The 9,876-nt window shown below is 39.5% G+C and overlaps 1 pseudogene; it reads right to left on the bottom strand.

Moving 5' to 3' along the window:
* The window catches only part of LOC103271742, a 5,117-nt pseudogene extending 1,462 nt beyond the window's left edge, over nucleotides 1–3,655 (bottom strand).
* Nucleotides 3,656–9,876: the final 6,221 nt, after the last annotated feature.

Below are 9,876 nucleotides of genomic sequence, written 5' to 3'. Positions count from 1 at the left end.
CGCCGGAGACTGCCCGCCCCACATTTTTATGAACTATAGACAACATATGAAATAATATTTTTAAATGTGAAAAACAAAGCATTTAACTAAAAAGTAAACAATATTTAAATAAAGGGTATAAAAACGTTATACTTATCAGTGACTCAATTTTATGTATTTTTTTGTTTTGCTTCATTTTTATTAGCAATTTCATGTACTTATCAGTTTTTTAAATTAAAGTCCTGGATATTTTTATTTAACCTATTTATTTAAAAAGGTATCATAAGTCTAAGTTCAAAAGTGGATTGCCTGAGCCCGTGGGTTCGAGACCCACTCGGGCAACTTGGCGAGCCCTCCTCTCTACAATGAATCAAAAAATCAGCCGGGCGTGGTAGCGCGCGCCTGTATTTCCGGCCACTCGGCAGGCTGAGGCGGAAGGATCGCCGGAGCCCAGCGGGTCGAGGCAGCGGCGGCGGGAGTGGCCACTGCACTCCAGTCTGGGCGACGAGTGAGACGCCGACTCAAAAAAAAAAAAAAAGTGTTTCTTAATGTCTTTTCCATGAGACGCAATTATGAACTATAACCGATCACAAATGTTTTTAGAATAATTTCAAAACAATAACCGTGAGTGACCAAAACTTAGAATAGCCATGTATATGATGAAAGTTTACAACTGATAAGGAAATGCAGTTATTTCAACTACATGAACAATTTAAGATAAGAACCAGAAGCTTGACTGATCGAGTCACATCAGAACCTCAGACCTTTATGAATTCGATATAGTCTTTTCATACAATTTAACAAATAGGCCTAATAGCTTTTACCTACAAAATGATACTTTTGTATTGAGGCTCTTCAGTGGCTTAACTGAAAAATACTGAGGTTAATTATGAGTCAGAAAGACTTAATTTAGGATTTTGATCCTGTGAAAGCCTGCCAAAGATACTGAAAGATTCAAAACACTTGATAAAAATAGAATCACAGGTCACTGCAAAATAAATCACTTATATAATCACAGTGATAATCCAAAGACTTCAGAGACAGTGCAAAAAATTACATCGATATAAAAACCTTAACCTTTTTAAAGCTCAGTTTTTCTAAGTAATCAAAAACCTAATGAATACAACACAGGAAATTATATTAATAAAATACAAATTCTTTTGCTTTTAAACCAGTTACCAAAAAAAGTAAAGTATAATCTTCTGGAGTTTAATTGCTTCTCCTTACAGGAAGCCCATTTTGATAAGCTGGAAGTGAAAAATTGATGAAAAGGAAGATTGTGTCCAGGATTATGATTGTACATTATATTATAAAGAAATATTAACAAGAAAACTAGTATCTTAAGCAGGGGAATACATGGCTCTAACTAATAGCATGGAAAGTTTTCTGTTCACAATTCAGACACATCAAAAGAATAAAAAATAAAAATCCAAGAATACAGGATTAAGTTATTCTGGAGAAAAACATTGCTTTTCTAGGCCTTTCAGAAAATCAGCATCAGATCATGACAAGAGTTAGAACTACGAAAAGAGCAATTACAAGAATTCAGAAGAGGTCAAAAAAGTTAATTACTGCATCCAAGGAAAAAAATGTAACTTCCTAAGGGGAGCAAAAATGAGAGCTGAAGGCAACAAGGCATGATATGCAAATTATGTGGCAAAATACAGCAAACACTGAACTTTTAATGTATAAATTGGAGAAGTTTCAAAAAGAAAAATTTTATCACGAGCAATAAATCACCTTTATAATTTTTATCACAGCATTTTTAACCTGCAACTAGAGAAATTAAATAGATCTCAGAAAGAAATTTGGCAAAAAATAGAAATGGTTTGTAATTTAGAAGACAGTTGTAAAAAGAAATACATTTCAGAATTAAAAATCAAACACTTTTGCAATTTTGCTAACAAATGAATACATCAAGAAAATATTCTAATACAGGACAGTCATTATTTTTAGTTTTACTGTAGTGTTTTTTAATAGGAAGGCTCATTTTAAGAAAGACTTTAAATAATTTTCTCTTCATTAAAGTCAATTTGATCTTATGTAAAATTTATTTCATAAATCCTTTCTTCACAAACATGATCATGATTTAATAAGAGCATTTCTGATATGCTTAAACCATCTTCTTTGTCCTATAATTCCTCTTTCTTAAATAACCAGTCATTTTACTTTGGGACAAATATTTACCACACTAAATTCTTTCTGATACAAAACTATTTATTCTACATTATTTTGAATCTTCCTTACCAAAAAATGCATCTTCATACACATAAGTTTTCTTCTGTCTCTTTATCTCCTAAATACTGGTTCATTTTCTTCTTAAATCCACATTTTGAAGCAATGTTTAAATATCCTCCAAATGAGAACATTTTTTCTCAGTAAAAAACATATTTTTATGCCCTTTCAATTTTTTCACTAAAACACCAATTATATACATATAAATTAGAATTATAATCAAATTAGATTTATATATATATCAGAATTTTTACTTCTTAGTAACCTTAATTTTTAGTGAAAACTTAGGAAGCAAGAAATTTTGAATTATCCGGCACATTAATATTTTATAGATGAGAACCATTTTATAATTTTAAAAAACATACTTTTCCACACTAATTTTTTGTATGTTAATAAGTTGAAATACATTATTTTTCTATAAAATTTAGAAAATCAAGAACCAACTTATATTTGCTTATTATTTTGCTTCAGTTTTTAAAATCTTATTTGGAAATGACTCATATTTAATGAATATGTTATTTAATTTAATATGCCATAACTTTAAGATTTTTAATTATATAAAATGTATTTATAGATGTTTGCGGCATTTACATTTATCTAGTTTATTTAATATTTAACATTTTACCTTTGAAAATCGAAATCTGAGACAATGCTAGTTATCATTTCAAGTTATTTTCTTATTAGCAATTTTTATAACCTATGAATATCAGGTGCTGACCTAAGTAGGAAGTTTAAAGTTAAATATGTGGGTGTTTTGCTTGATAATTTAGAGGATGTTGATGCTTTAATTGAACCAACATTATTAAATTAGTCTTACTTATCAAAGAATTGTACTTACTTATCAAAGTATTCTATCTTAGGTCAGATTGATAGCTTTACAACTTTTATGGTACACCTTGATACCTCAATTAAATCAGAAAAATATAAAACTGACCATTAAATCAAGGCAAAAACGTATGTTGACAAATTTAAAGCAATTTATATTTTTACATTACTGATAATTTTAAAGGCAGCTTATTTATTAAAGATTTACTTATACCACGCGAACTAAAAAGCATTTGCTTATAACAGAATCCGGCAATTCCAATTCTAGCACATGCCATAAAACAGGTGAGAAAATTCAAGCAAATGAGAGCTTCTAAACTCACTGTGTAGCGCCCATGTCCAGAAGCGGCCTCACCGAAGTGCCTTCCTGCGTTGTCAGGGCACCGATGCAGGGCCCAGGGCATGGGCCGGCGGTCAGCGGCCGCACGGGGGACTCGGCTCCGCGGTCGTCTTCTGCACTGGGGCTCCTGTTCCGCCGTCTGCGGCGGGGGAGGCCTGGCTCCGTGGTCTGCGGTGCCGGCGCGGAGTAGGACTCTGCGGTTCGCCGCGGTGTGGGGTAACCGGGCTCACAGTTCGCGCCAGCATGGGAGGCCAGCTCGGCCATCATCAGGTACATGGGGACTCTAGTTGTGGGGTCCTCAGCGTGGGGGTCCAGATCCGCTGTGGTGCAATGTCCAGGTCAGTGGTGACGCATGGTACCTGGCTCCACGGTATGTGGCAGAACTTAGGACCCAGCTCCACGGTGGACAGAAAAGCGGTGGGCCTGGCTCTGCGGCGGCTTCCAGGAAGACCTGGTCCCGCGGTCAGCGGCATAGGGGTCCCGCAGAACTGTAGCTTTTCTGGACACTGCAGGGCCTGTGGCGTGGGGTCCAGCTCTGCGGTCGTCGGGGTCACAAGGACCCCTGTTCCACGGTCAGTGGTCCGGCATCACTCTAGCTTTTCAAGACACAGCACATCGGAAGAGAACTCTTGCTGACCGGAAAGACGTCACACTGGGCGAATGCAGCCGGAGCAGAATATTTATATACTGCCTATTCAAATGAGGTCTCCAGAATGACTCATTTTGATTGGATGATGAAGGCGGTTTCTGATTGGATGAAAAGTACTCATATTGATTGGATGACAGATATGTTTCCTTTGATCCAATCAAAGGAGCCTTTCAGGAGTCCTTATTTGACACGCAGGCTATAAACGTTCTGCTTAAGGCTCATGCTCTTATGGTGCGTCGTGCGGAGCTGCGTGAGTCTTCTGGTGATGTGCCTACTTCAGAGGAGCTAGAGTCAGGCAGGGCTCCGTCGTGCCGCTGATGGTGGAGCCGAGCCCCCTGTCACCGCCGCAGACCGGCGAACCAGGGCCTCCTCCTAACAGACAACCACTGAGCTGGGCCACCTGAGCTGCCGCTGGCTCTCATACCCCTCACTGACGCAGACCACAGACCCTGGCTCCCCACGTGCCACTGACCATGGAGCGAGTCCACCCACGCACCACCGAGCATGAAAGAGTGGCCCCAGCACAGCAGAGGATGGCAGAACCGCTCCCCATGTCCCAGCTGACCTCACAGCCAAACCCAGCGCCACAGGCCCTGCAATGGCCAGAAAAGCTGAAGTTATGTGAGACCCCCGCGCTGCCGACCGCAGGGCCAGGTCCTCCTCGAAGCCGCCGCCCCCTGGAGCCAGGCCCACCGCTTCTTTGTCCACCGCAAAGCTGGGCCCTCAGCTCTGCCACGTACCATGGGGCAGAGTCCCCAGCACCCCCACTGACCGCGGAGCTGGGCCCACACGAAGGACCCTGCATTGGTGCCCTGAAGGCACAAGAGGGAACTTCAGTGAGGCCGCTCCTGGGCATTGGCCCTACGCAATAAGTTTAGAAGCTCTCATTTTTTTGAATTTTCTCACTTTTTTTGGAAATATGTAAGAAGTGGAATTGTTGGATTCCATGGTAGGTTAGCATAATTGTCTAGGAAAGTGCTATCGGGTTTTCCATAGAAGATTCACCATTTTATATTATCAGTAATTGTTGAGTCCAATTATCTTCACAGTTCTCTTAACGTTTTCTGTTTTCTATTTCCCATTTTCTTTATTCTCTTTCTCTCTTTTTAAAAATTTTTTTGATAATGGTCAGCTAGTGGGTGTGTAGTGGAATCTCATTGCTTGTATTGTTTTATTTTGTTTTTATGGTATTTCAGTGTACATCCAGGAAAGCTAACTATACATACAATGTTGCACAGCAGGAATCTAGATTATATTTATCTTGAATAAGGGAGGTGCATCTCATTGTTGTCTTGACTCACATTTCCCTAGTGCCACTGCCTGCCACCACAAAGCCTAACCTCTCCTGCTGCCACCAACTTTGGAGCTGTGACCCCAGCATTGCAGATCCGGGCCAACCTCTGAGCTGTGCTCCCCACACCACTGACCATGGGGTTGGACCCCCACACTGCCACAGACCACGGAGGCACCCCCTATGCCACCATTGACTGCAGGGCAGGGCACCCACACTGTTGAGGACCTGAAGCAGGACCGTGGAGTCCAGCCCCCCGCACCACCATGGACTGCGGGGCAGGGCTCCCCGCGCTGCCGCTGACTGCAGAGAAGGGCTCCTGTGCCCTGAAGACTGTGTGGCCAGGCCCCCAGAGCCATTGCTGACCACGGAGTCCCCCCCCATCTGCACTGTCGGTGTCCTGAGGGCACAGGAGGGAACTTCAGTGAGGCCACTTCTGGATGTTGACCCTATACAGTGAGTTTAGAAGTTCTCATTTTCTCATATTTTTTTGTAGATGCTAGAAAGTGGAATTGCTGGATTCCATGGTATCTTATGCTTAATTGTTTAGGAAAATACTATAGGGTTGTCCATATAAGATTCACCATTTTACATTATCATCAATAATTGTTTATGGGTTCAATTCCTTCCTTCATGTCTCCTTTAACATTTTCTATTTTCTATTTTATTCTCTTTCTTTCTTTTCCATAATGGTCAACTAGTGGGTGTATAGTGGAATCTTGTTATTTCTTTGTATGGCTTTGTTTTGTTCTTATTATTTTCATGAGAACAGATACAGGAAATCTATACCAGATTTTAAGTGTACACACATGAAAATTAACTATAAACATAATATTGTACAGTGGCACTCAAGAATTTATTCATCTCGAATAAATTAGGGATGACTTATTGTTTGATTCACATTTCCCTAATGCTTAGTGCTGATGAGCTTCTTTTCATGCATTTATTGGCCATGTGTATATCTTTTTTGAAGACGTGTCTATTCCGATAAATTTTCATTTTTGAATTTTTTTTATTATTAATTTATAGGAGTTTAAAAATTATATCATGCATATTGACCACTTCAAAATATTCCCAAATACTTTTTTTTCTCATATTTGGAGTTGCTAATTTTCTGTTGGGAGTGTTTTTTGATAAACAAATTTTTTAAATTTTGATGAAGTCTGTTCTTATTGATTTATTTTTTGCCTATTTTTAGGTGTCTATTTTTAGGTCATGAGGTTTTTCTTCGAAGTACTCGTCTAAAGACTTTATAGTTTCAACTCTTGCTTTTAATCTTACCCATTTTCAGTTAAAAATTTTACCATGCAAGACAGGGGTTCACATTTATACTCTTGCATGAGAATACCAGGTTTCTGAGAACTACCTGTCCAAAGACTGCTGCTCTGTTCCCACTGAGTGAATTTGGCAATGTATATGTGTATGCTGATTCCTAGGTTGCTTATTCTGTTCTATGGATCGATATGTCTGTTTTTGTTACCAGTACCTCACTGTTTTGATGATTAGAACTTTGTGCTAAGTTTGAAAGCAGAAAGTGTGAAACCTTAAACTGTGTGTTTTCAAGATTGTTTTGGCTATTTCTGGTCTCATGCAATTCTGCATGAATTTTAGAATGGGTTTTTCTATTTCTACAAAAAATGTCTTTTGGCTTTTGAGAGAGATTTCATTGTATTTGTAATGCTTTGGGTAGTATGATTTGTGATGTTTAGGCCCAAGAGGGCTTGCTTAGACGTGAGCAATATGAGATGGACTGTGGAGGATGGCTCTTACTAGTAGAGGGTGGTTAAGCACATGTTCCTACTCTTCCTATAAGAATGGGCTTAACCATTAGCCTAACTCAGAAGGTTATGTAGGGAGAACCAGCTGCTGTAAAATCTGACTTGCAGAGATAGTTTGGGTTTCCAGTCTAACTACGGTTTGATAGAGATTTTCCAGTGTCATTGTTAGAAGTTGGCACCTGATACAGGGTTTTGCCAGCATACATATTTTACAGCTGTGCTGAGTTTTGACCCTTCAGTCTTTCATCTTAGCCATTTTCTATGGCATCCTTCCAAAAAGGATCCTCCCAATCCCAAGGAAGCCTCCATGGATGGGAGACATAAAGCTGCAGAAGCTGGGGTAGTGGGCCTGGAGCAGAAATTACCTTTCCAAATTGAACCAAGGCTCTTCTGCCCTGGAGTCAGTATTTTCCCTGTATTTTATTTAAAATCACAGTGCCATCCACCCTCCTGAGTCAAGGCAGGTTCAGCAGCAATTCCTCTAGATTGTAGTAACCCTAGAGGTAGCTGCCATTCAACTTTAAGGTGAAATCTTCAATGGTACATAAAATGTTTGACAGTACCTAGAGAGACTTGAATTCCAAGTTCAGGCTATGGGCCTCTGACATATGATATCTCTTGAACCTCAACTGTCACAAGAGGAAGCAGATTGCTGTGTGCTGTGGTCATAGCTATGCTGTGCAGACCAAGCCTGTTGACCAGACCCAGGAGCCTTGGGCTACTCCGCCTTTCCCAGCTGCCATGCCCCTACCCTAGTGTGCTAAAGAGGAGGAGGAGGGTTCACCTGTGGGAAGCAACTGGCTTACTGTTGATTTATGAACTAATGAGTATAAACGTTAAGAAATGTTACTGATATCATGGGATAAAACCAGCACTTGTTTGACACTCCTGGATAGAGGCCCTGCCAGCCGCTCTTCTAGTGATTGGGAGATTAGTGAATACTCTTTCCAGTTGAACATTCTGGATCCAACAATATTTTTCAGATAAACTGACAACCTTACATTATATCAAAAGCTGTGGCCTGGAATAAAACTGCTCCTACAAAAGATTAGAAACCTGCTTAAAATATACGTTATATTCTGCAAATTGAATGCCTCAAGTATGGGAAGGATGTGGTGTTTACACCATCTCAGTGAAAAATAATATAGGCCAAACTAATCCCTAATTTGCAAACCAATGCTAAACTGAGAAAAATATTTTTAAATGGAGTCAGCTATAAAATGCTAGGAAAATAGCTAACAGTAATCTGTTGAGTAATTATACAGTCATTTGAATGGTTCTCCATATTTGTGCTTAAAAATGATTAACCTCACCTAGTCAATTAGTCCTTTCAAACATAACTATTCTCTCAAAACAACACTCACCTATTCCCATCAATTTGAACTTACCATAGATGTGGGTGTCATTTCAAGGAAACAAATTATTTTGAAAAATGTGACCATTCTAAAAAGCACAGCGACAAGGTCAGTTTTCCATCATCTAATTTAGTTTAGAGTCAAAAAGGGTCTCACTATGGGTTATGTACACGTAAACCCATCTCCCAATTCTTTGAGTTTTTAGGGTAGAAGGTTACTGTAAACACTGACAAACTGCATTCCATAGAGTAGCCTTCTGAAGTTCCTTGTAGATGTCTGTTCAGGACTCAGAATCCCATTTCTACTGATTAAGATGCAGGAGGACACATCAGCACCATTTGTTTCCATTTGCACAATTTAGTTTCTTTTCCTGAGGCTGCTTTTGAATCATAGTGAAGTCATTTGTCCCAGTGCAGAAGTTTGGCCCTAAAAATAAATTAGGCTTTTCTTGGCAGCTGAATGAACACTTTTAGCCAGGAGGGTTATTTTCACCATACTCAGGCAGTCACATAAGGAACTGAATGGAAGACAATATTAATGCGACTTCCAAAAGCCTCCACCCTATCCCCGGTCTCTACACCTTAGTAGACAGGAGCTGCTGATGCTGGGGCTGGCATCAGATTGAGGTTTGCAAAGTTCCCCAAGTCACAGCCCATTTACATAAGGGCCTCACTAATTCAGAACCTACAGGCATGACCTACTTAACATGGAATGAATGCATTTTAGAAAAAAGCATAAAAGCCCTTTTTGAACTGTTGTTAATTTTCCTACCCCACTCCCTTCCTCAGTCAACTGAAGTTGGGGACCAGAGGTACAGCACTCAGGTCAAAACCATTTAAGACCGAATTAATTCATATAGCTACTGAAAGTGTATCAAGATGAACAAATTTGCTTTATAATTTCATCGAACCTATTCTATCAGGAAAACGACATGTATTCATTAACCTTTGCTTTAAATTTTTTTTGTTTCAATTATTTGTTGGGAGCCAGCCTTGGAGGCCCACCTGATTGACAAAGTTCAGGTGCACTGAGGACCCCCAGCCACAAAGCGAGTCTGGGCAGCTGAGGCCCTTCTGTCTTCCGTCTTTGCTGTTGGTACAGCTGAAGAAATTCTGTGCAGTCGTGGAAGAAGAAGATGGCATGTTTATGCGAAGTACTCACAGCTAACCTGAGAATGTCATGGTTCTTTTTTCCATTTTCCCACTATGCCGCTTGGCCTTTTCTAACATATGCAAGGGTTAAACTCTGAAGTACATCAAGAATGCTTTCTTTCACTTGGTTATAAGTTACTAGATATTGCTTAAGTAATAAATAATATAAGTATATTCACTCCTTATTTGATTTAGAATTATGTCGTTTAGTGTTTAGACATAAGGTTTTTAGAAGCACAAGTTTATAGTAAGTTCATTATGGATTCATTTTAA

This window comes from Carlito syrichta, unplaced genomic scaffold (assembly GCF_000164805.1).
Source record: "Carlito syrichta isolate Samal-C Ts95f unplaced genomic scaffold, Tarsius_syrichta-2.0.1 Scaffold311869, whole genome shotgun sequence".
Taxonomy (NCBI): Eukaryota; Metazoa; Chordata; class Mammalia; order Primates; family Tarsiidae; genus Carlito; species Carlito syrichta.
The sequence above is the reverse complement of the archived record's forward strand: the minus strand, read 5'-3'. Positions and strand labels throughout refer to the sequence as shown.